At 37.6% G+C, this 26,952-nt stretch overlaps 1 protein-coding gene across 1 annotated transcript in view; it reads left to right on the top strand.

The window, feature by feature from the left end:
* Window positions 1–26,952, top strand: part of FRMD6 (FERM domain containing 6) — a 456,357-nt gene that overhangs the window by 93,877 nt on the left and 335,528 nt on the right. The gene's annotated exons all lie outside the window — the stretch shown is intronic.

Raw genomic sequence — 26,952 nt, 5'->3', positions numbered from 1 at the left:
GTATACCCTGTTGACTCGAGTGTCCCTTTAAGTGGTAGACAGTTATAACAGCTCAAATTATGGTTATTTACACCCTGTAATGGTGAATTCAGCCATGTTAAAAGAACATAAAGCCCAAAAATCTTCTTTCATGATTCAGACAGAGCATAGATTTTAAACAACATTCAAATTTACATCTAAGATTATTTCTAGCATCCTTTATTGAAGGAACAGCAATGCATTACTGGGAGCTAGCTGAACACCTTGATAAGACAATGACAAGAGGCATATATGTGCAGCCACCAATCAGCAAAACATTAGATAATAGAAGTAAATTGGAAAGTTGTTTCAAATTGTATGCTCTGTCTAAATAATGGGGGAAAAATGGGTTTCATGTCCCTTTAAATAATTTTGTGGGGTTTTTTGTTTTGTTTTTTCAGATTAGGTATACAGTGTTTAATGGGACAATCTACTTGCAAATGTTTATTGCTTAAAAAAGATAGATAATCCCTTTATTACCCATTCCCCAGTTTTGTACAACCAATACTTTTATATTAATGCACTTTTTTACCTCTTTGATTAACTTGTATCTAAGTCTCTGCAGTCTGCCATCTTAATTCAGTTATTTTATCAGAACTGCATCTTAGCCAATCAGTGCTGACTCATAAATAACTCCACAGGAGTGAGCACAATGTTTATCTATATGGCACACATGAACTAGCACTGTCAAGCTGTGAAAAACTGTCAAAATGCACAGAGATAAGAGGCGGCATTCAAGGGCTTAGAAATTAGCATATGAGCCTACCTAGGTTTAGCTTTCAACAAAAAATACCAAGTTGCTTATAATTGTATGCTCTATCTGAATCATAATAGTTTAATTTTGACTAGATAATCCTTTTAAAGGTTGGAAGTGTGGAACATTTTAGAGGCAGAATCAAGAAAGGAAGGAAGAAAGAAAGAAAATGCTATATATTCTATCCCTATATACTAGTTATATTAAAAGATATGTTGTTGTAACCCCTTTAGTGTTTGACAGGGCGGCAACATACAATTATATTTATTTTGTCCTTAAAAGCAGTAGTAATGCCTACATTATTAAATAGCAAAAAAAAAAGAAGTATGTAACTGATTTGAATTCAAAACTTTAGTTTTTTAACACACTGGTACTTTATAAAATGTATGATAAAAGTAAATTGGAAAGTTGCTTAAATTTACATGCCCTATCTGAATCATGAAAGTTTAATTTGGACTTTACTGTCCTTTTAAAGCAAATACAATACCCACAGCAATAGAGCGTGCAGGATCTTTTAAAGGGTCTGTACACAGTCTTAGCTTTTCCGCCACCTAAAGTGTGGTAGATTTCATCCTGGTCAGATTTGGCTTGTGCAATGTTGAATGTAAAAAACGCAAATGCTGGTCGCTTTGTGTGAGGCTGGATGGACTAGTCTTATTATGAAGCGAACCGCGTCTCCACCTGAGAACATGTGTTGTATAGGGGCCGAGAGTAGTTGATAACATATAGGTATCTTAAAGGGACTGTAAAGTTCAAATTAAAATGTCATTATTCAGATAAGGCATTTAATTGTAAACAACTTTTCAATGTACTTTTATCATCAAATTTGTTTTGTTCTCTTCGTATTCTTAGTTGAAAGCTAAACCTAGGTAGGTTCATATGCTAATTTCTAAGCCCTTGAAGGCCCCTCTTAACTGAATGCATTTGACAGTTTTTCACAGCTAGAGGACGTTAGTTCATGTGTGTCATAAAGATAACATTGTGCTCATGCCCGTGGAGTTAATTCATTGTCAGTACTAATTGCCTGAAATGCAAGTCTGTCAAAAGATCTCAGATAAGGAGGCTGTCTGCAGAAGTTAAGATACAAGGTAATTACTGAGGTTAAAAGTATATTAATATAACTATGTTGGTTATACAAAACTGGGGAATGGTAAATAAAGGTATTAGTATTATCTATCTTTTTAAACAATAACATTTTTAGTGTTCACTGTCCCTTTAAGCTTTACATAAAATGGGCTCGCTTCCATTGAGCCGTAATAAGGTTTGTGTAAGCTCGCAAACTGATAAATATGCTGTCGGAAGCAATTTTGTTTATCTACTGCATCCAATGGTGCGTTATACCTCAATTTAAAAATATATATATATTTTCGCATCCCATAGAAAGTATTAGAAACTGTTAAGTGATAACTTATACCAGGTTTCCAATGAAAGTGCAAACAGTTAATACACTGTGGGAGGCTGTCGATACATCGAGAAAAATCACACCCAGCTCAACTAGGTGTAAAAGAGGAAAAAGGAGCATTTTGAGACCTATTTCCCATTGAAATTTTAAAACTTACTAATAATGCAAGTTTTTCAATGTATAAAATAATTGTAATATGTAATATTTGTTGTTGTCCCATGTATAGGAATACTTGCACTTATGTTTTTAATGGAAATAGCAGTATGTATTTACATATTAAAATATATACAAGCACATATCTACATAATTAAAACTAGACCTATGCCTAGGGCAGCAATACATATTAAATATATTAATAAAGTGTAAACTATATAATAAAAAAAAAATTTGCTTATAGTTAAAAAATATGTATTATAAATAAGTGTATGTTTGTTTTTGTTTCTCTTTAGAGGTGATCACAGGTAAGGAGCACAGACATTAAACGTAGATTTTATAGTGTAAGGTCCGGTTACCATAGCAACTAATTGATTTTCAAGAAATCCAACGTCGGATGGAAGCATTAACACAACGTTAACTTACGTTTACACGAAAATAGGGACTGCATGCAATGCGCAACATATTTCAATAGAAAACTGGTACTAAAATGGAGTCGTAAATTACTTTTAGCTGTCGGCAACTTCGGTAGCATTTTGAACAACTCAATGGAAGTGAGTCTTTTGCACTGAGTAATGTTCTTGTAATCTTTTAAAGATATCACAGTATATCATCTACCTAATAAATTACTATGTATGGCTCAAAAGAGACTATACCCTACATACACACGCAACATCCCTACAGAAATGGCAACCATTCGTCTATGATACCATTTAATGTGATTGGACAAATAAAAGAGACCCTATGCATCTATGCGCCACACCAGGGTAAGTGACTACTTTTATGAAAAAAGAGAATACACCTTTTCAATTGAGTGGTCAAATACCCAGGTAATCACAAATGTAATATAGGCTGGAGTAGGCCCTCACTTGCGCTGCACAGTACATAGAGGGATGAGAGACACTTATTTAAAAGTGGTAATCACCCTCTTTCAAATGAGTCATTTTCTACCTGTTCAACTTTGTTTTAATAACAATGGTATTGGTTGTATTTGTGCCTCTAAGAAAGGTTCTTTTATGCCTTGACCTTATAAATATATCTCTCATTTAAAAGGAGGATTCCACTATTCATCCATATAGTTGATAAGTGATCTTCAACTTTATTAAGAGTCAACTGTCAACAGCCACTAGCCTTCATTTCTTCTTTTTTTTTCAGTGTGGTTGCTCATGATTCAAGGCTGAATACTCCTCATGTCATGTGCACAGTAAAATATATCACTAAAACAAGGATAGTTTTTCTAGAAGCATTTTTTTTTCTTAATAAAGAATGTCTCAATAATCCTTTAATGGAAGTTGAAATATGCTAATGTGCATTTCAGTTTAGAAAATAATGATTCTTTTGCTGTTGGGGTACTTGTGCAAAGATCTGCTTAAAAGAAAAACAAATAACAGTATATATTCAGAGTGAGTAACCCAATAACATAAAGTATTAGAATTTATGATTAAGCACAGTGACTATAAATATCAACAACAGTTGAAATGGTTCAGCAATGAAGCGGTTAAAGGGACAGTCAAGTCCCAAAAAACTTTCATGATTCAGATAGGGCATGTAATTTTAAACAACTTTCCAATTTACTTTTATCACCAATTTTGCTTTGTTCTCTTGGTATTCTTTGTTGAAAGCTAAACCTAGGAGGTTCATTTGCTAATTTCTTAGATCTTGAAGACTGCCTCTAATCGAAACGCATTTTTATAGTTTTTCACTACTAGAGGGCATTAGTTCATGTGTTTATTATAGATAACATTGAGCCCATGCACGTGAATTTACCATGGAGACAGCTCTGATTGGCTAAACTGCAAGTCTGTCAAAAAAACTGAAATTAGGGGGCAGTCTGCTGAGGCTTAGATACAAGGTAATACAAAGGTAAAACGTGTATTATTATAACTGTGTTGGTTATGCAAAACTGGGGAATTTGCAATTAAGGGATTATCTATCTTTTTAAACAACAAAAATTATGGTGTTGACTGTCCCTTTAACTTTTAAATAAAGGTGCTGACATTTTACAACAATACTTTAGAAAAAAACACATTTGGTCATGTAAAAATTATTAACATGTGTAATCCCTTGGTAAATTCTCTTCAAGCATTTTGATGACACATGAAAAATGTAATTGGAATTTTTTTTTTTTTTGAAAGACCACCCATGTTGTTTTTTTCAGTTGATCTGCAAAAATCTGATGCAACCATATGCTAAAGACGATTGAGTGGTTATTCAGCTGGGGTAAAAAGAGTAAACATTGCTAGATTTGGTTATAGAGTTAGACTGAAGTGTCCATATAACACAGCACAAAGCGAAATGTGTCTCTTATAGTGAAATAAAATGTAAACACTGACTGAAAGTAAAACAGATACAATTTTGATTGTGATGTCCTAGAGGGCAGATTATTTCAACAACAGAAAGTGTTTTACAGCTTTGCAAATAACATATGTGCCCATTCTATTCCATTAATGTCTACCATACACAAACTATATATTAAACTTAAACATTTGTAGCTTCTTTTCCTGAGGCATTCCAGAATCCAAACCAAGGAAGACTGACATTTTGATTTATTTAAAGGTACATGGAAGTGAAAATGAAAATTTCATTATTCAGGCAGAGTTTACAATAAAAATAACAAAACTTTCCAATTTCCTCCTTTTTCTCCATTCCTACATCAATAGTGGCCAAATTTAGGGACAGTTTACAAGTGGAGCGCTCGAGCATTAAAGGACCAGTAAATACAGAAGATTTGCATAATCAACAAATGCATGATAACAAGACAATGCAATAGAATAGATCAGCCAGTCACAAATGCATATACGTATAATCTGTGAATTCTTGCATATGCTCAGTAGAAGCAGGTGATTCAAAAAGTGTAAATATAAAAAGACCATGCACATTTTGTTAATGGAAGTAAATTGGAAGTTGTTTAAAATTGCTGCGCTATCTGAATCATGAAAGTGTCATTTTGACTTGAGTGTCCCTTTAACTGCGCTAGAAGTAAGCTTTTTGCACGCGTCAAGTTTCGCTCGTATTATGAGTTGAAAGTAAACTGTTTTCACTAACGTGCTAACCTGATCAGCACAAAAACTGAACTTCGAATATCTTGCGCAAGATAATCTATTCCCCCATGAAAGTCAATAGAGCAAAAGAGCACCCTACTTACACGCAAACTCGATCGCATTTTCTAAAGTTCACTAACCCACCATGAAGATATGAATATTTCACATTCCAGTGTTCTTCACATAGAACAATATGTTCTATTTATTCTTAAATACATATTTCTTTATTTTTATAAATATATATATATATATATATATATATATATATATATATATATATATATATATATATATATATATATATATAAAATGTTTTTTTTGGTACGATATATATTTATACCAATATATATACATGATTATGTATAGGTATAGATATATACAGATATATATAGGAATGTGAAATATTTACAGTAAATAGATAGTTAAAACCATTATTAAACATTTATATTGTATAAATATTTTTTTGTGTTTTTTCATCTACTTAAAGTGATGGTAAACTTGATCATTTTTATTTACAATACTTGTAATCATAAAGTAAAACACTGGCACTTTCATTCATTAAAGGCTTTGTAAACGCTTATTTTTTTTAATAATTACCCTATCATGTTTTCAGATATTCCGTTGTTCCTCCGCCATTAACAGATACTCTATTTCTTACTTCAGTGACGATTCAGGCTGTAGCTAATTGTATCGCGCCCCCTTTGGCGTCCAGCAATGTAAATAATAACACCCCTGGTTTTGGATGCCAAAGGGGGCGCAATACGATTGGCTACAGCCTGAATCGTCCCTGAAGTAAGAAATAGTATCCGTTAAGGGTGGAGGAATGGTGGAATATCTGAAAACATGATAGGGTAATTATTAAAAAAAATAAGCATTTACAAATTGAAAGTGCCAATGTTTTACTTTATGATTATAAATATTGTAAATAAAAATGGGTTAAAGGGATAGTAAAGTTCAAATTAAACGTTCATGATTCTGGTAGGTCATGTAATTCTAAACAACTTTCTAATTTACTTTTATCATCAAATTTGCTTTGTTCTTTTGGTATTCTTAGTTGAAAGCTAAACCTAGGAAGGTTCATATGCTAATTTCTAAGCCCTTGAAGGCCACCTCTTATCTGAATGCATTTGACAGTTTTTCACAACTAGAGGGCGTTAGTTAGTTCATGTGTTTCATATAAATAACATTGCCTGAAATGTAAGGCTGTCAAAAGATCTGAGATAAGGAGTTAGGGCTCCATGTACTAAGAGGCGGGCGGACAGCTTCTTAACTCGCGAAGCTGTCCGCCCGCCTCCGCTACACACGGGCAGCGGATCTATTGATCCGCTTGCCCGTATGTATCATTACACACTCAGCGGAGTGTGTAATGCCCGCCCCTTCAGTCGCGCGACCAATCACGCGACTGAAGGGGCTGTCAATCACCGAGAGCGAGCGAGCTCTCAGTGATTTTGCTTCGCCACCTAAGAGGTGGCGTAGGGTGTAGGAAGCAGCGGTCTAATGACCGCTGCTTCTTACATTGCGGGAAGCAGGCTCGCATATGCGAACCTGCCCCGCAAAGGCTCCGGAGCAGCTTTCGCTGCTTCGTACATGGAGCCCTTAGTCTTATAGTCTATAGAAGCTTAGATATAAGGTCATTACAGAGGTAAAAAGTATATTTCTATAACAGTGTTGGTTATGCAAAACTGGAGAATAGTAAATAAAGGGACTATCTATCTTTTTTTTCCATTTTTACCATCACTTTAACTGCAAAGGGCTCCAATGCACATATATATATATATATATATATATATATATATATATATATATATATATATACTGTATATATATATGTATATATATATATGTGTCTACATATGTATACATATGTATTTATGTGTTTATATGTGTATATATATATATATATCTGTAAATACATATATACACACATAAATACATATGTTTACATTGATAGACATATATAGAGATGTATATGCATGTATCTCTATGTTAAAGCGCTTTGCCTTTTTTTCTCTAACACCTGAGATCTCATATCTTTGAGCCCTTATAACTTTTTTGAGCAATATTTTTTTTAAATAATTTTTTATTAGATGGTATTAAATGTTCTTTATAATGTAATTTCGATGTGTTTTGTGACATGTTTTTTTTTCTCGCAAAACAGTTAACTAGAGCTCTGAGGATGTGGTAATCTTTCTAGCATTATTCGGGATTATGCTCAAGTGATCACGTTTACTTGTAATTCAAGCGGAAAACCCTTGCAAACACCCGTAATAAACCCCTTCTCACTAGGGTGTAACTGTTACCGCTCCACCCAAAGACTATTGATCATTCAATTTTAATTCTATAACAGCTTCATGGTTAAAATATGGGATCAGAGCTTTATTTTTTATTTCTAGTAAACTAGGAAATAATTGTGTGGAACATTGAGCTTTGTATGTGCAAAAACATTAAAAGTACAATAAAGTAATTTTTTTCTTTGTCGAATATAAGGCAGGGGATGAAAAAAAATGTTGTACTTTTGTAACATGCGCACAAAAATAAGAACACTCCACTTGTAATCTAGACCTAAGTTGGCAGTTGCTAAGGCTGGTATTGCACATACTCTACACAAGTACTTCTTGGGTGTCAGGAGGGGGTAAGGGTGGGAACTTACACCCCCCTCTGCGAATTTTGCACCAGGTAAAACGTCAAGCAGCCTTTTGCATACACACTGCTAGATTAAAACATACTCTTCCATTGTGCTTGCAAGAGAGTGCCAGATTTTTTTGTGTTGTGTTAATATTATTGTTTTGACATTTTCTCGATGGCTTTGCACCCAGGCTGGCCTCTGCATGAGCCACTGAGAGCTGTGAGTTTTGCAGTGGCATGGGATGTGCACCTAGTCCAGTTTGCAAGTGGATTCCATTTCCGTGTTTTGAATGTGTCTAGGTAAATTACAAAAGGTCTGAAGACATGCACTGTGTAGGTTAGGGATCCAGGGAGGAAAAAACCTTGATGTGATCCTGGGCTATAACCATTTGGCCAAATGCTGTAACTAACTTGTCCATTTTAAAAAATTATTGAAATTAAATGGAGTAAACGTTAGGGAGTGAAAAAATGTACACTTCTATTGCAACATTGACAAACAACAATTTTGGCTATGTGCTAAAGATATTATCTGAAGGGATATTATAAATCCTAGAAAGGGCAAGGATACGTAGGAACACCATTAATGCTTAGACTGTTACTTTTGAGAGGGTAAACGGGGGGCAGAGAGAGAAAGATTGGAGACGAAAAGTAAAAGTGGAGAAGAAGATTTACGAGAGAGAAAAAAAAAGAGAGTAAAAAGATATGAGAGGGAAAAGAAAGAGTGTAAAGAGAAGATATAGGGGTAGATTTACCAATGTCTGTCCGACATGGTACGCTGTAGTGTATCATGTCCAACAGACATCGCTGAAGCATACGCTGTCGGCATTTATCATTGCACAAGCAGTTCACCAATCGGCCGCTAGCAGGGGGTGTCAATCAGTCTGATCGTATAGGATCGGGCAGATTGAAGACTGCAGCCTCAGTGGCAGCGGACAAGTTATGAAGCAGCAGTCTTTAGGCTCACGCGGAAACAAGGGCCATTCAGCCCTTGTTAAATCGACCCCATGGCCTGATAGATAAGGGAGAGGGTAAAAAGAGAGATTGAATAGAGAAGATAGTTAACCCTTTGAGTGCTAATGACGGCTCTGAGCCGTCACAGAGTTTCCCACTCTGGTGCTAATGACGGCTCAGAGCCGTCACTTGCACTCTCCCAACTTGAGGGAGATCTGGGGGCTCCCACCTGCTCCTACCCCGGTGACAGGCATCGCCGGGGCTTCCTGTTTTGCGTGATGACGTCACGTGCAATAACGTGATGACGTCACCGAGCAACTTTATTTATACTTAACAATGTTAAGTATAGGAGCAGGGGGCATGCTGCTTAGAATCCTGTATCTCAGGCATCTAAGCAGCTACAGACCCACAAGATCCACCATTGGAAAGGTAATCGCCTAAACTTTCCAACAGTGTAAGTTTAGTTTTGGGGTCTAAACAAATTTCAAAAAGTTAAAAAATAAATTGTTTAAAAAATAAAAAAATTAAAAAAACATTAATAAATCTTAGCACTCAAAGGGTTAAGAGAGAGAAGAGAAAGATGATAATTAAAAAAAATCTCCAGGTCTACTACAACATTCCATGACTGTCAGCACTCTTTCTCTACTCTCTCACTGCAACAACTTCCTATTTCTATCCAGCTGTTGTCTTACCCAGAACCACTAAGTTTATGTTGCTAACTGTTATGCACTTATTTGTATTAATCTATTGCTGTATGTAGCATTACTTAATTTGTTAAGGTATAAAATATTAAAAACAACTGCACAATAATGTGTTTCACAATAGCTAAACATATGCAAAGAGGGAGTGGAGTAGTGGGTGTGGTGTGGGCAGGTAGTGGGTAGGATCAGAAGTGGCGAGTAACATTTTGGCCTGGCTAGTAGCTTACGACCTGAAATTATGAATTTGGCGGCGCTATAAAAATAAATGATAATATATATATATATATATATAGTACATTTAGGCTGGCTCCTAGATTTTCAATTCATATTTGTCAAGCACATCCTTATAGCTAAGCACTTTAGTCACTCTTTGGTGCAGATGAACTACCATGTTTAAAATGATGTGCAGCTCATGTCTGCTTCACATGTTGTCACTGATATTATTGTGCTTAGGGTATTTATTTATTTTGTCTCCACCCTCCCCCCCCCCCCCCGGAAACATTTCTGTGGATGCCCATGCAAGTACTGCTGACATTTTGATTTACTACAACAATATGTATGAAAACACAAAAATACAAATCTAGTAGAAAATGTACACACACAAATCCTATATAATAAAAGGCCAGGTATGTTTGTCCAAAGCTGTCATGCACCAGTAGAGACTACAACGTGAGACAAACATACCTGGCCTGGCCATAAGGAAGCATGAGGATCAGACAGGAGAGAGGGTGGGCAGGAGCGGGCGTGGCCAGATGGGAGCAGGTGTGGCCGGGGGGCATGGTGGGACCGCTGCACTGCAGAAAATGACCCGTGTACACAGGCTTTAGGACTAGTATTCATATAAATGGTATATTGTGCTATCAGACAGTTTTTTTTTATAATAGATTGGGAAGCTCTATCTGCCATCTATTAGGTTACATTTTAAATAATTTGAAATAAGAAATCAAATAATAGATGAGGTGGAATTATTTCACTGTACACAGTAGCAGTTACAAGTAATGGGGTTAGCTTTAAATATAGCTTGATATTTTGCATATACTTTAACTTTTTTTCCATTTCTATGCTTCCTATAATAATGGGATTTAAATCAGGCAGCTGTATGAGTGATTTGTTGTAGGGGTTTCTGAGCATCATGTCACCTATTACTTTATAACTAAAGTCCTGACATTTTGCTTGAGTTTTTGTGCTGCAATATTTATATAGTGTATATAGAAGACACTAGGTACTAATAGTATTCTATCCCAGTCTATATTTTATCAATCTTACAAGTCATTTAGCAATTATCCAAAATCAACTAACCAAAAACAGCAACTACAAATAATGCCTAGAATACAATTGCAATTAAATATCACCTTTACTTTAGAAAATCTGTAGATTCATTTTAAAGGGACAGTCTAGTCCAAAACAAACTTTCATTATTCAGATAGGGCATGTAATTTTAAACAATTTTCCAGTTTACTTCTATCACCAATTTTGCTTTGTTCTCTTGGTATTCTTAGTTGAAAGCTAAATCTAGGAGATTCCTATGCTAATTTCTAAGTCCTTGAACGTCGCATCGTAGCTCAGGACATTTTTACCGTTTTTCACCACTAGAGGGTGTTAGTTCATGTGTTTCATATAAATAACTGTGCTCACGCATGTGGAGTTCCTAGGAGCCCGCACTAATTAGCTAAAATGCAATTCTGTCAAAAGAACTGAAATAAAGGGCAGTTTGCAGAGGCTTAGATACAAAATAATCACAGAGGTAAAAAGTGTATTAATATTACTGTGTTGGTTATGCAAAACTATGGAATGGGTAATAAAGGGATTATATATCTTTTAAAACAATAAATATTCTGGTGTAGACTTTCCCTTTAATGTTATGACTAATGTGAGTAATGTATGATATATAAAGAAAAAAAACACCATTTTATACCTGAGATTTCTGCTGTGTATGAACCATTAAGCAAGAAAGTGTAATTTTATGACCATAATAACAATTCTAGCTATCAAATTATTTCACCTTTTGTTACAGAATAAATTAGACTAACTGGTATTGTTATTGATTGGTTCAACGCCCCCATTGGTATGTACAAATTGTGAAACAAACATTTTCTGTGGTATTCAAATGTATCAAAATTGCCTCAGTTTTAATTATTATAGCAAACAGGCGTTTTTCTTAATTCAGTTGGGTTTTTCACACACTACAGGTCAAGGTGAAAGTAGAAAATGGCAGATAATTTGTTCAATATGGATGATGCCTAATTTGTTGTTGTCATTCTACTAATAATACCAATTAGATGTGTGCAATCAATCAATTTGTGTAATTATATAATTAATAGTCAATTAACTCTAACTTTAGGGTTTAAAAGCAACAGATACAAAGCCAATTTAAATTTTCACACTTACTGAGGCACTTTTACAAGTGTTTTTCAGGGCTCATACATGATGTTGGGAAGTCAGTAAACAAATAAAAGGTTACAATAGTAATTTTTCTATCATACAAGATTAAACTGCATTTTTGTGTAGCCTGCCCACTGGTAGTGAATGTGTTAATTATGGCACAGCAGAATAGCTGCTCACTGCCAGCAAAATAGCTTTCATGACTGAATGACTTCAGTGCCAAATGAGAAACACCTGGTCTGCCTTGTACTGGAATAGCAAACTGCGCGTTCTTTGTTCTGTTGTTGATTTTAAAGGGCTCTGGTAATGACAAATGCACGTCAGTCCTAGCCTGCTATGGGACTCCTGTCAAAAGCATAGCTAGAGGCCCTCAGAATGGGGCCATTTATAACGGTCTCATTTAAATTGGTGACACATAACTTTAAACCGCAAAAATTCACTCACAGACCTTAATGTGTTACTAGTTAAAATAGACAAAGTAGTAACTGTTATAGAAGGAACAGCAGTGCACAAGAGTCAACTGATCATAAATACTGTTTTTTAGAACTAAAGCAACAGGTATAATCAATTTTGGATTGGAAATACTGTGGTTATATCAATAAACAGTGTGAAGAAAGTGGTCATTGGCTATATTGGAACATTCTAAAGCACTTCCCACTGGTAATATAATAAGCAGTAACCTTTTAACACAACTTTATAGGGGAGTAAACAGTTTCTACAAATTCACAACATGTGAATTATGTGATGACTAAAGTGATTTATAGTCTACTCAAAACACCAATGGTCAAACACGCCGGGTATAAGCACTGCAGGAGAAGGAATCCCATGGGGATAGGAGATGTAATGGTAGAACAATCTAGCCGCTATTTAAAAATAAAATCTTTATTATAAAACCTTAGAAAAAAACAGAAGGGGGTAATAGTAGTTTCATCCTCTGATGAATTTCACGCTACATTGTGTAAGCATAGAGGATCAAAATGCACCAGAGAATAAACTTTTGTAATTAAGGATTTTTTAAACCAGAGTTTTGTTGTTTGGCTAAATCTATAATTCTGTGACCTCAAGAGGGTTTTCTTCATGAATTTCTCCCTTGCTTATATATTATGGGGTAACAATTTCACTATGGACACAATTTGCCTGCTGCTATATTGGCTGTACATTCTATTTTAACATTATCATCAAGGGGCGGAGCCAAGCCGTGCAGGAACATGGCCGCAAATCTGTAAAGCTCCGTGTCTGCCTTCTCTCTTAGCAAGAAATACCTTATTCAGGGTTATACTTATTATATGCTGGTCAATACTCTATCTGCCTAAACCTTCCTGCCATCGCATCCAAGCTATTAGAGGGCTAATCACAGACGGAACCACTCGCCTTTCTATCTACATCAGGCGCGGGACTACAGCGCCATTTCCCCGCACCTAAAATTACAGCCGGATCTCCTCTGCTTATCCGGATTCCTCCGGCCTGCTGCCCGATCATTTGAGAGATCCTTGGATGCGGTCGACAGAGCCGCTCTCTCCTTAGCTGTTCCCGGATCACACTGCGCTCTCAGGGGCGTGGAGGCCTGTCTGCGGACGAACGCCGGAACTCTAACCTTCTGCTGCAGGACTTCTTACACCTCCCGGTCTCCATCCGAAGTCCCCCACTAAGTTACCCTGTAACATTTTGGGTCTGGTTGTGCGATTGGCCCTGGGCATGTCCCTGTAGGAGGGGGGTTAAGCAGAACATTGAAACCGCTGGGCACTTCTACAATAAATAGCGGCCATTATCTAGATACGCCACGTGGCCTCATACCCTAATGTGTGCTGCTGGACAGTTACTGTGAGACCTGGTTCTTACACCTACAAAATCACAGGCTTTAATTTTATTAGATAAGGGGAACAAGGATCATTGAAGCTTGCCTGAATTAAACACTACCCCTTCTGCAGCCTCAAGGCCTAACAGAGATCTTTTCAAGCTATCAGCGCAATACCTCTACCTTTCATTTTGCCGATGCTGATATGCTAAAACTGCCTATTAAAGAAAAGAAATCAGCAGCAACCTGCCTGTACCCCAACATAGCTTCAGCTATATTCTTAGGGCCTTACAGGGGACTGTATAAAACTTATATACAACACTGATAGTCCCTACCTACTTGTTGCTAATGGGATGCTAGATACAATTTTGTCTCCCTCGACACTAAAATACAATCCCTTGCTGCCTGCTACGCCAAGCTCTTCCCTGCCTTTTCCTTCCTCTATATTAACTCTTGAAGAAACTAATACAGAATACCTCACTCGTTCTTCTGGAGGGCCCAGACCTAAGATGGCTTCTAGGAAGGGACAGAAATCTGATAAGCCAAACAAACCACTCTCCCAAACCCCATCAGTATCCTCCTTTTTTCAAGCTTCAGATTCAAACTCAGCTTTATCTGATACCCTTTTGGAACAGCCGGGCCTTCCAAGCCTAAACATAAACCCGAATGGCCAACAGGACCCACTACATGCTATCCAGGAAAGATTGAATACGCTTCCTTCCAAATCTGACCTGGACTCTCTCAAATCTTTTATTAAGGAAGAGATGAGGGACCTCAAAAGAGACCTCAATGAAATGGGCGCTCGTATGGATTACCTTGAGGAGGGCCAGGAAACCTTGAATAATCTAGTCAGTATGAACACACAACAACTCTCTATCCAGGACTCTAGAGTCCAATCTCTCCAGGATAAAATAGAGGACTTGGATAACCGCGGACGCAGGAACAACTTGAGGTTCCGCGGTGTCCCGGAGGAGGTGACTCCTGACCTCCTTAAAGGATACATTATTGGCCTAGCGCAACATCTCTCTCCTGGATCACCGCCACTATTGCCTGAAGATCTGGACAGGGCGCATAGGGCATTACGCCCTCTACCTAAACCTCCACTTCCTCCACGGTATATTATTGTTCGATTCCTAAGATTTTCATCCAAAGAGGACGTATGGCAGGCAGCAAGGTCCCAACGGTCCATATCCTACAGGGGCCACTCCCTCCAGATATATCAAGACCTCAGCCCCTACACGGTACAGAGACGCAAGGAGGTTAAATTTATCACTAGTGCTCTTCAAGACCATCACATTAAATATCGTTGGGGTTTTCCCTTCAGTCTAATTATTAACCATAATGGTTCACAAATTATTTACAAAGACTTTAACGACCTTGACCACGTATCCCAAGCTCTTAACATTCCATTCAACAATCCATTGGACCCACCCGTCTTGGGCTCACCCCAAGCTGAGGAGTCAGGGCCTTCACGCCCGCTGGGACAAAGACCACAATGGCAAAAAATTCAACCCAAGAGAAGAAAAATGGACAACCTACCACCCAGAAGTGACTCTCCGCCCCCTGGATGACCTACTTCCAGGCCCTGGTATAGGAACTACCCATTTATCTCCTATTGCTTTCTTTCCATCTGATGTTCATTGACCACCCTTTTCCGTGGATGGATCTCGGGCCCTCTTGCATGGGCTGACCCGCAGCGCATCAACATATATTTAAACTCTTGATACCCACTTGGCCGCTTTTGATGGCCTTTCTACAACCCTGACTTCATATTGGTAACGTATAAACAATGTTTATATCCTTAGTTTTATGCCTGATGTTCAATTTTGATTATATCTGTTACCCATGCCATAGACTATCCCTCCTGGCCCTTCCAGGATGGCAGCTACACAACCCAGGCTATGAAGAACTTTGCCCTATGGGTCACTAGATGTTCCTGGACATTATAACTAAATAAATGTTTTGTTCTGTTATTCTCACTAAATGTTATTATCTGTTATTACACGTTATGTAAATTATTGATTGAACCTCCAGTAAACGAGGCAATAAGCCTTTCTTGGATTAACCTAGTTAATTTCCCTCGTGGCCACTACATATTTTTACACTGGGTTGTGAGGATCACATGTAATATGCTTATATTGGCCTATGCAAGTTATAAACTAAACTCTATGCATCTCTTCTCTAGCCCGTAGCAGCAATCACTCCAGTTATGCATATGTTTGAAATGTTAAGAAGCTTAAATATGTGAATTTTTTCGTGCCTGCACTTTCATCCCTAAACTACCCATGACATCAATGCATAACTTACTCCCCACAATGTTTAAGGTCTCTACTTTTGGTCACCAACAAATTAGTACTCCCCTATGTTTAGTTAACCACCTTGAACCTCCTAGATTGGCACCTCTAGGGTATGTGTTTTTTTTTTTTTTTGTTTTTTTTTGGTGCCCATAGAATCTATCTTGCTGAATACCCTGTGCCATTAGAGGTCATTTCATAACTAACTTTGACCTATTATACACTAAACAGCATTTTTGACACTATATTTGAATATATAAATCTGTCTAGGGACCTAATTGATACTTATATCATTTCACTTGCTAGGTTGTGTATGTTTAGTTTTTATCTAGACAACCCATGATTATAATGTTTTGCTGTTATTTCGCTTAAATACTCAAATGTTTTACGTTCCATATTAATATATTGTTTACCTTATGGTAGTGTCAATCTCTGATGGCCCAGACCCCGGTTGACTGACATGTATTTCTTTTGAAAACAAGGCTACCCTGCTTAACTATCCAACCCTGATTCCTAACATATGTAACATAACCTAAGAGTATGCTAGGCGATACTCTCCCCCCTATTTGCAAAGTGTATTATAGTTTGTTTCTTTCACTTTGATATTGTTACTGTTAAAACAATGCTCATTACTTTCTATTATGCTTTTTCCCAATTTTCAATATGTGATTTTCGTCCTTTTCTTTTAAACTCTCCTTCCTCCCCTTCCTTCTGTCCAGCCTCGGTAGTCTCATACCTATCCCTAATAGACGACGCTATACTTTTGCTTACATCGGCAGATTCCATTAAATCCTTTGCCAATGAATAGCTCAAATTCTAAAATAAAAATCCTCTCACACAATACTAAAGGCCTTAATGGCCCTAATAAACGGTCTATGGCTCTGAGAGATTACAAGAGACACAAGGGAGATATTCTCTTTATTCAAGAGACCCATTTTAAAAGGGGTAGCGAACCCAAAGCTAGTTTTCGGAAATTTGGACAGAGTTTCTTCTCCTCTAATACCACGAAACATAACGGGGTTGGAATTCTGATACACAGAGGACTTCCCTTTGTTGCATCCTCCACTTATAAAGATAGGGAGGGAAGATACTTGATCCTGGTCGGTTATCTATATCATAAACCACTGACACTGGTTAATATATATGCCCCCAATGTTAACCCAGCTCCCTTTTTTCACCAACTTAGCAATAAAATCTTAGAAGTAGCTAGGGGTAGCCTTATATTGGGGGGGGATTTCAACACAGCTTTTGACCCAACTCTAGATTGCTCGTCTGGCACATCTTCTATACCACAAAAAACTTTAAGGCAAATTAAACATTCCATCTCATGCCTAGCTGTACATGACACTTGGCGCCTTCACCACCCAAACGATAGAGAGTTCACTTTTTTTTCAAACCCCCATCAATTATACACAAGAATAGACTACATCTTTGCTGATGTCTCTAGCTTATCTTCTATTGCTCAGACTCATATAAACCCCATAACATGGTCGGACCACGCCATCATCACTTGCCAACTTCACTGGCATCCCATTGACCCGTCCACTTCTCGGTGGAGACTTGACGACTCCCTACTTAGAGACCACAAGATCTTTATCCAGGTACAGAAAGCACTAATTGACTATTTCCAAACAAATGACACCCCTGATGTCCACATACACAATATATGGAATGCCCATAAATGTGTTATCCGAGGGGAATTAATCGCCCTCAAAGCAGCGAAACGGAAACAACAGAATGAGTACCTTAATTCTCTTTTAGCTGACATTCATAAACTACAGGACCTACATAAACTACACCCCACAAGTGCCTCGTTAACAGATAGCATCACACACAAAAGAGACCAACTTCGTATATTCTTAGGCGTAGAGGCCAAGAACAGAGCCTTATATCTTAAAAAAGTTTATTATGAAGGAGCAAATAAACAAGGCAGGATGTTGGCCCGACAGCTCCGGAAACGTACCAACAAACAATATATCATGGGATTACGCAACCCTGGAGGTGCTAGACTGTCCACCTCCAAAGACATCACCCAGGCCTTTAGGGATTACTATGACACCCTTTATAACATCCGTAGAGGTCTCTCTGATCCTCCCCAGACAGAGATAACAGACTACTTAAGAGATATTAACCTTCCTAAACTGACTGAAGAACAAAGGGACGAACTAGACACTCCATTCTCGGAGGAAGAGCTCCTACAGGCTATTACCTCCCTCCCCTCGGGGAAGGCTCCCGGTCCCGATGGCTTTGGGAACTCTTATTATTCACTATTTAAGGAAATATTATCCCCACACCTATTAACATACTTCCACAGCATAGACGAAGTAGGTGCTTTCTCACCACTTTCGCTTCAAGCCCACATCACTGTACTCCCCAAACCTAACAAATCCCCAGATTTAATAACTAATTACCGCCCTATCTCACTTATTAATACTGACCTAAAGATCTTCGCTAAATTAATCACAACCCGCCTTAATAGACTTCTCCCTTCCCTCATACATAACGATCAAGTCGGATTTGTCCCTGGGCGAGAGGCTAGGGACAACACGACACGAAATATACACCTTCTCTGGCATGTCTCAAATAAAAATATCCCAACCACGTTCATATCCACTGATGCTGAGAAAGCATTTGACCGGGTCAACTGGTCATACTTAAGAGCTACCTTACATGCTTTCGGCCTTGGCCCAACGACCCTTCAACGTATATTCGCCCTATACTCTTCGCCCAGTGCTCGTATTTTAGTAAACGGCTCTCTATCCTCACCAATTGAAATCACAAATGGAACGCGACAAGGTTGCCCCCTCTCCCCCCTTTTATTCGCCCTATTCATTGAAACCTTTGCTTTAAAGATTAGGAATATGCCAGAAATCCAGGGTGTCACAGTGGAAGACGATGAATTTAAGGTCTCGTTATTCGCTGACGACATCTTATTTTCTTTGACAGAACCCGAAACCTCCATCCCTCCTCTTCTATCTGAATTTTCCCTCTTTAATAAGCTCACGGATTTCCTTATCAATCCAAACAAATCTGAAATATTGGCCCTCGGCTTATCCGCCCATTCTGTTAATGTAATTAAAAATTGCTGCCCCTTGAAGTGGTGTTCTAAAGCTCTCAAATACCTGGGAATATATCTCCCTCTGTCAGTTGACGACTTATTTCATATTAACTACACACATATCAAAACAGCAATAATGCGGGACCTTTCTTCTTGGGGCTCAAAAAAACTCTCCTGGTGGGGCAGAATCCACACTATAAAAATGAATATCTTCCCAAGATTACTTTATATTATGAGTGCGGTCCCGGTGCCTTTACCTCCTAAGTACCTCACCCAAATACAAAGCCTAATCAACTCTTTCGTGTGGAAGAAAAAACCACCTAGAATAAATAAAAAGACCATGCTGCTATCGCGGGAACATGGTGGGTTGGGTCTACCCGACCTAGAAAACTATAGAATGTCCATTCACCTGCAAATAATTCTGGATTGGAGGGTGGGAGATGGTCAGAGGAGGTGGGTCCGACTTGAGAAACAACTTAATCCCGACTTGCCACTAGCTTCTATATGCTGGAACCCTAAATTCCAAGAGCAAATCAAAATACTACTTAACCCCATCACAAAAGAGACTTTTACACAGTGGAAAAGGGCTTCCTACCATCACCCTTGTCTATCCTCTAATCCTGGTCCTTTAACTTCCCTCAGAAATAACCCTGACTTCTCTATAAATCTCTTACATACATCACTACCTATTACCACTAATGACGATGATATTCTCCTACATAACGTCACCACTAACGACTCCATAAATACTCAAGCACAACTGATAGATAAGGGCTATGAATGGGCGCGCAACTGGTTTTCATACAGAAGACTCCATAACTATATATCCACACATAAACATAAAAATAACATGACTCGTCCTCCAACTAATATTGAGAAACTCTATCTCTTAAACTCTCCAATTAAACACTCTCTTTCCGCTATATATAAAATCCTCACCCAACCCTCACCGGGTAATCTTCCTTACTCCATAGAAATGTGGGAAAGGGAGCTGGGAATAATTATTTTACCTCAAACAGCCACTAATATATTCATTAATACCAAAAAGTCATCCACCTCAGCATCTATTCTAGAGACCAATTATAAAATACTACACTGCTGGTATCTAACCCCAAGGAAGTTACATCGATTATATCACAACACCAATAATAAATGTTGGAGATGCGGCCACGTGGGGAGTGGCATGGGCCACATGTGGTGGTGGTGCTCTCAACTAAACCATTTTTGGTACAAAATAATAGATGAGATCAGTACTATATTACGTGCGACCCTACCAGCTGATCCCCTTATCTGGCTGCTAAATAAGTCCGTCAAGCTCCCTTTTAAATCTCTTCTTCCTCTGTTCAGAATATTTACTAATAGCGCTAAAATCCTGATCGCCAAACACTGGAAAGCGAAAGATGTTCCCACTCTGGGAATGTGGAAGGCTAAAGTGACCGAATTACTAGAGCTAGAGGAATATTCAGTCTACAAGAGAGGTAGCACTGACAACTTTATATCATTACAAGCAATATGGGATGAATACATTAAAACAACGACGTCTAACTAAGTTAATGGTGTCTAACTTTAAATAGAGTGGAATGCCGCTTTTCAACAAGATTCCGAGGCTGGACAGTTCCCCTCCCTTTCCCCCCCCTTTCCCCCCCTAAACTTATGGCTATAACAAGTTTTTTCTTTCCTCTCTCTTCCTTATATGACACTTGTTTACAAATGTTTGGATCTGTGCCGTTCTTTAACATATTTAATACTGTAATGTATACCACAATGTGCATATGTGTTGTTGGATGTGTACTGATTCACTTCAATAAAAAAATATTTTGACTAACATTATCATCAATATGCAAACCTCTTCTGACATCAAAGGAGTTAACCCTAGTTTTACTGTAATTGAAATGTTCTATAACTAACCTTGTACTGAAATTATGGAGCATGACATTCCTTGTTGCACCTAACTGCAACCAGCTTTTTTAAGTAAAAAATGCTGTGGATGGCACCTCAGGATGTAGGGTATTATTGTGGGAATGATCCAGCTTCTTGTAAGCCCAGGCATGATGGACTAACCAGCATATAGTATTATGTCCAGAATAAGATCACCAGGGCCGGCTCAACCATATGACCAAGTGGGTCTAATAGACCCAGGCAGCACTTGACAAAGGGCAGCACTTCAATGAGTCACTGTCAGACCCAGACCACTCCTGTCCTCTGTCTCTGTGGGGTAAGTCACAGGCTCACAGCAGCATAACCTCATCATGCACAGACACAGTACTGGTCAGGGGCGACATTCAATTGGGATATGTTTAATTGTGCATAAGCATTGGTTGCATGCAGATAGGCAGGCTTAGTAAGGTCAGTGGCCAGGCCTAGTAGGTTGATATGCTAATCATTAATGTTACTACTGGGGGGGGGGGGGGGCATCATTTCATTCTCAGACCAAGGCAGCACAATATCTTCAGCCAGCCCTGAAGATCACTAATCATCAAAGTTATTATGACAACATCAGCTGGAAGTACTCTGCACACAAGTATCCAAGCATATGGGTTTCATTAACATTATTAAAGTTTGCTCAAAATCTCAAAGTCGTTGTAAAATGTTTAAGAAAAGAATTAACTAAGCAATGACCATATGTACACTGTGCCACCAATCACAGGTTTGCAACAAAGATTTGGTAAGAATTTAAATTGCTTTAGCCTTCCAAATTAACTAATTTGCTAATGTAGCTCAGGACCTCTCGGTAGAGAAGCTTTACCTGTGAAAAAGGACAAAAAAGAAAGTCCTATTTTTTTCCTTAGAATTTCAAACTCTATAAAAATGTACTGGTATGTGGCATGAAAGCATGTTGATGACAGATCAAGTTGAATTACATAAGATGAATCAAGTAGACCATTAGTTTGGTATCCAAATATGCAAAAGTGTTCTATGTTAAATCTGTTGGGACTTTATATTTATTTATATGCATACACACACACACAGGAGCTGCAACTTCATACATTACCTTAGCATTATTTTCTTAAACCAACATTAAAGGACCATTAAACACTTAATAAATGGTAGATAGAATGAAACATTCAAAGAAAAGATTAGTCTGAGAATAACATGTAAATGTATTTTTTAAAGTTTCATTAGTTGTTTAAATATTGATAAAATAAGTGCAAAGTTTTAGTGTTTATAAAACAATGGGAGCTGCCATGTTGTAACTTAGGTTTTCCTCATTGCTGTGGTAACCATAACAGGAACTGAAAAGCTCACAATTTCAGAATTAAATTAAAGAAAAGGGGGGACAAGATAAATAATGAAAGTAAATTGCAGAGTATTTTATATATACAATTTATCATTTTATAGTATCATATCAAAGTGTTTAATGTCCCTTTAAGCACAATATCCCCCTACAAAATGAAGAAAACTACTATGTATCTTCATTAAGCATGTTGCCTAATTTTCCTGTAATTAACTATAATAAATAGTAATTTATCTACAATATAGTGCAGTTTACTTGAGCTTTCCTAACTTACCCTGACTTAAATGCACAACCTCTTATGGCCACAATATAGAAGACTGCTTTGGATTTTCAAAGCCTTGGCAACTATCAAATAATTTATTTTAAGAGCAGATTTTTTTTTAAAGCATCATATAAATTCTGACACAAACTATGCGTATATAAAATGTGTTTTATCTCCCTTCTTTAATAGTAAAGAGTTATGCTTCCTCTTTTTTTTGTTTGAGATGTCTGCACAATATATGAATATTTAAAATATGTTTGATAAGTATCTTCCTGTTAAAAAAAAGTGTCCAAAACACTTTGAATTATTTTGCCATACTCATCATATTATTAATGCCTGACTCCACTTTGATTTAATAAAGCAAAAAGTCTCTCTGCATCAAGATTACACGTTTTAATCCCTGCGGCTATGTCAAATATATGCATCATTATTATGTAAGGCAGCACTGTCCACACTCTGGCAAAAGGGAATAATTACATTCAATATATTAAACATTAATGTGCTGTCAGCATTTGGGCAATTTCTGCAACTTAAATCACTTTTTTAAGACTCATTTGTTGAAGATTTTGTTAAATTATTAAATGTGTTTTTTAAGTCCAAGGATTAAAGTGCTTAATATCTTTACAGAATAATCTTCAAGTACAGCTGATACCACCCTGTTATGTCCACCTAACTCGTTAATATATTAGTTTTAGGGATGTGCATTCATTTCTTTTTAACTAAACGAATATTCGAATGATTGCAACAAACAAAATAAAAAAATACTGACGAAAATCATGGTTTAATTCTTAAAGTGCTTTGGAGAACCCTATCTTCTTCTGGCCAGAGCCTCGGCCGCAATAACAGGAGGCTTAGCGCGCTCGGTTCCCAGGAACTGCACTAAAGTTAAAGGGACACTGACTGAACCCAAATTTTTTCTTTCGTGATTCAAATAGAGCATGCAATTTTAAGCAACTTTCTAATTGACTCCTATTATCATTTTTTTCGTTCTCTTGCTATCTAAAAAGGCATCTAATCTTTTTTTTGGATTCAGAACTCTGGACAGCACTTTTTTATTGGTGGATGAATATATCCACCAATCAGCAAGGACAACCCAGGTTGTTCACCAAAAATGGGCCGGCATTTAAACTTACATTCTTGCATTTCAAATAAAGATACCAAGAGAATGAAGAAAATTTGATAATAGGAGTAAATTAGAAAGTTGCTTAAAATTTAATGCTCTATCTGAATCACAAAAGTGTCCCTTTAAGCCTGCTGTTACCGCAACTGTGGCTCTGGCAAAAAGAGTATCTGGTTAGCGCTCTCTCCAGAGTGCATTAAAGTAAGTATTCTAGCTATAGGTGAATCTTTCACCTGTAGCTTTAAAAATTTACATTAGTTTTAAACTAAATTAATTTTGAATAGTGCAGCGACCGAATAATTGTGGAAACTAATTTCGGTACAAATATTTTGGACAAACCAAAAATGTCTTGGCTGCATAGCTCTATTTCAATTTTATGCATTTATTGCCAATTTTTTATGAAAAATCCAGAACCATTTCCACCCGTCAATTAACAAAAGATACATAAATTAAATATTTTTTTATGTATAAATAGGACATCCTTCAGTACATTTAACATATTTTCTTAAGGTAGAACATGTGATGGCTCTTATAAATATAAATTATAACAGTTTAACAACTTTAAATTATAATTTCACCTTGTTTTTTGCCATTGGTATCAGTACAAAAGCTTCACACAATGCTAAGTATTCAAAGGCCTTAAAGGGACATAAAACCCAAAAAATTTTTTCATGATTCAGATAGAGAATACCATTTTAAACAATTTTCCAATTTAGTTATTTTATTTAATTCGCTTCCATCTCTTGTTATCCTTTGCTGAAATGTTTTTCTAGGCAAGCTCAGAAGCAGCAAAGAACCTAGATTCTAGCTGCTGATTGGTGGCTGAATATATATACAGATTGTCATTGGCTCACCCATGTCTTCAGTTAGAAGCCAGTAGTGCATTGCTGTTACTTCCGGAAATAATAAGAGAATGAAACAAATTAGATAATAGACGTAAATTAGAAAGTTGTTTAAAATTGTATTCTCTATCTGAATCATGAAAGAAAAATTTGGGGTTTCATGTCTCTTTAATACACAGCTAGATTAGAAAAGTTCTTCATTGTAAGTTTTGACAAAATAAACATTAAACAAAAAATGTAGCGGTTTACTCGTAATTCACGCAAATAGATATAAATGTGCATTGTATGATACACAAACTCTACCCAATATATGAACACCATGCAAATGTTTGTTTATTACTGTTTGTTGGTGGAAACCATATGAAAAACAGAATTTATGCTTACCTGATAAATTTCTTTCTCTTACGGTGTATCCAGTCCACGGATTCATCCTTACTTGTGGGATATTCCCAATCCCTACAGGAAGTGGCAAAGAGAGCACACAGCAGAGCTGTCCATATAGCTCCCCTCAGGCTCCGCCCCCCAGTCATTCGACCGACGGTTAGGAGAAAAAGGAGAACCATAGTGTGCAGTGGTGACTGTAGTTTTACAAAAAATAAATTTGAACCTGACTTAATTGCCAGGGCGGGCCGTGGACTGGATACACCGTAAGAGAAAGAAATTTATCAGGTAAGCATAAATTCTGTTTTCTCTTACATTGGTGTATCCAGTCCACAGATTCATCCTTACTTGTGGGAACCAATACCAAAGCTTTAGGACACGGATGAAGGGAGGGAACAAGTCAGGTAACCTAAACGGAAGGCACCACTGCTTGCAAAACCTTTCTCCCAAAAAAATAGCCTCCGAAGAAGCAAAAGTATCGAATTTGTAAAATTTGGCAAAAGTATGCAGTGAAGACCAAGTCGCTGCTTTACAAATCTGTCCAACAGAAGCCTCATTCTTGAAAGCCCATGTGGAAGCCACAGCTCTGGTGGAAAGAGCTGTAATTCGTTCAGGAGGCTGCTGTCCAGCAGTCTCATAAGTCAATCGGATAATGCTTTTCAGCCAAAAGGAAAGAGAGGAAGCAATAGCTTTTTTAATCTCTCTTACCAGAATAGACAACAAACAAGGATGACGTGTGTCTGAAATCTTTAGTTGCTTTTAAATAGAATTTTAAAGCACGAAACACATCAAGATTGTGTAACAGCCGTTCCTTCTTAGAAACTGAATTAGGACACAGAGAAGGAACAATGATTTCCTGGTTAATATTCGTATTAGAAACCACTTTCGGAAGGAAACCAGGTTTTGTACGCAAAACAACCTTATCTGCATGAAGCACCATATAGGGTGAATTACACTGCAAAGCAGACAATTCTGTAACTCTTCAAACAGAAGAAATAGTTACCAAAAACAAAACTTTCCAAGATAATGACTTAATATCTATGGAATGTAAAGGTTCAAACGGAACCCCTTGAAGGACTGAAAAAACTAAATTTAGACTCCATGGAGGAGCCACAGGTTTATAGACAGGCTTGATTCTGACTAAAGCCTATGCAAACGCTTAAACGTCTGGTACTTCCGCCAGACGCCTGTGTAACAGAATAGACAGAACAGATATCTGTCCCCTTAAGGAATTAGCAGACAATCCTTTCTCCAATCCTTCTTGGAGAAATGACAAATCCTAGGAATCCTAATTTTACTCCACGAGTAACCCTTGGATTCACACCAACAAAGATATTTCCGCCATATCCTATGTTAAATTTACTGGTGACAGGCTTTCTAGCCTGGATCAAAGTATCTATAACTGATCCAGAGAACCCACGCTTAGATAGAATTAAGCGTTCAATCTCCAAGCAGTCAGTTGCAGAGAACTAGGTTTGGATGCTTGAATGGACCTTGAATTAGAAGATCCTGCCTCAATGGCAGTGTCCATGGTGGAACAGATGACATGTCCACTAGATCTGCATACCAAGTCCTGCGTGGCCACGCAGACGCTATCAAAATTACTGAAGCCAGATTGAAGGACCAAGGTGCTACTAGAGCATCTATCAATGCCGCCTTGAGGTCCCTGGACCTGGATCCGTAAAGAGAAAGTTTGGTGTTCTGATGGGACGCCATCAGATCCAACTCTGGAATACCCCATAGCTGGGTAAGCTGAGCAAAAACCTCCGGAAGGAGTTCCCACTCCCCCGGGTGAAGAGTCTGACGACTCAGAAAATCAGCCTCCCAGTTGTCTATTCCTGGGATGTGAAATGCAGATAGATGGCAGGAGTGATCCTCCGCCCATTTGATGATCTTGGATACTTCCTTCATCGCTAGGGAACTCTTTGTTCCTCCCTG

The sequence above is a fragment of the Bombina bombina genome, chromosome 1 (genome assembly GCF_027579735.1).
Source record: "Bombina bombina isolate aBomBom1 chromosome 1, aBomBom1.pri, whole genome shotgun sequence".
Lineage (NCBI taxonomy): Eukaryota > Metazoa > Chordata > Amphibia > Anura > Bombinatoridae > Bombina > Bombina bombina.
The sequence above is the reverse complement of the archived record's forward strand: the minus strand, read 5'-3'. Positions and strand labels throughout refer to the sequence as shown.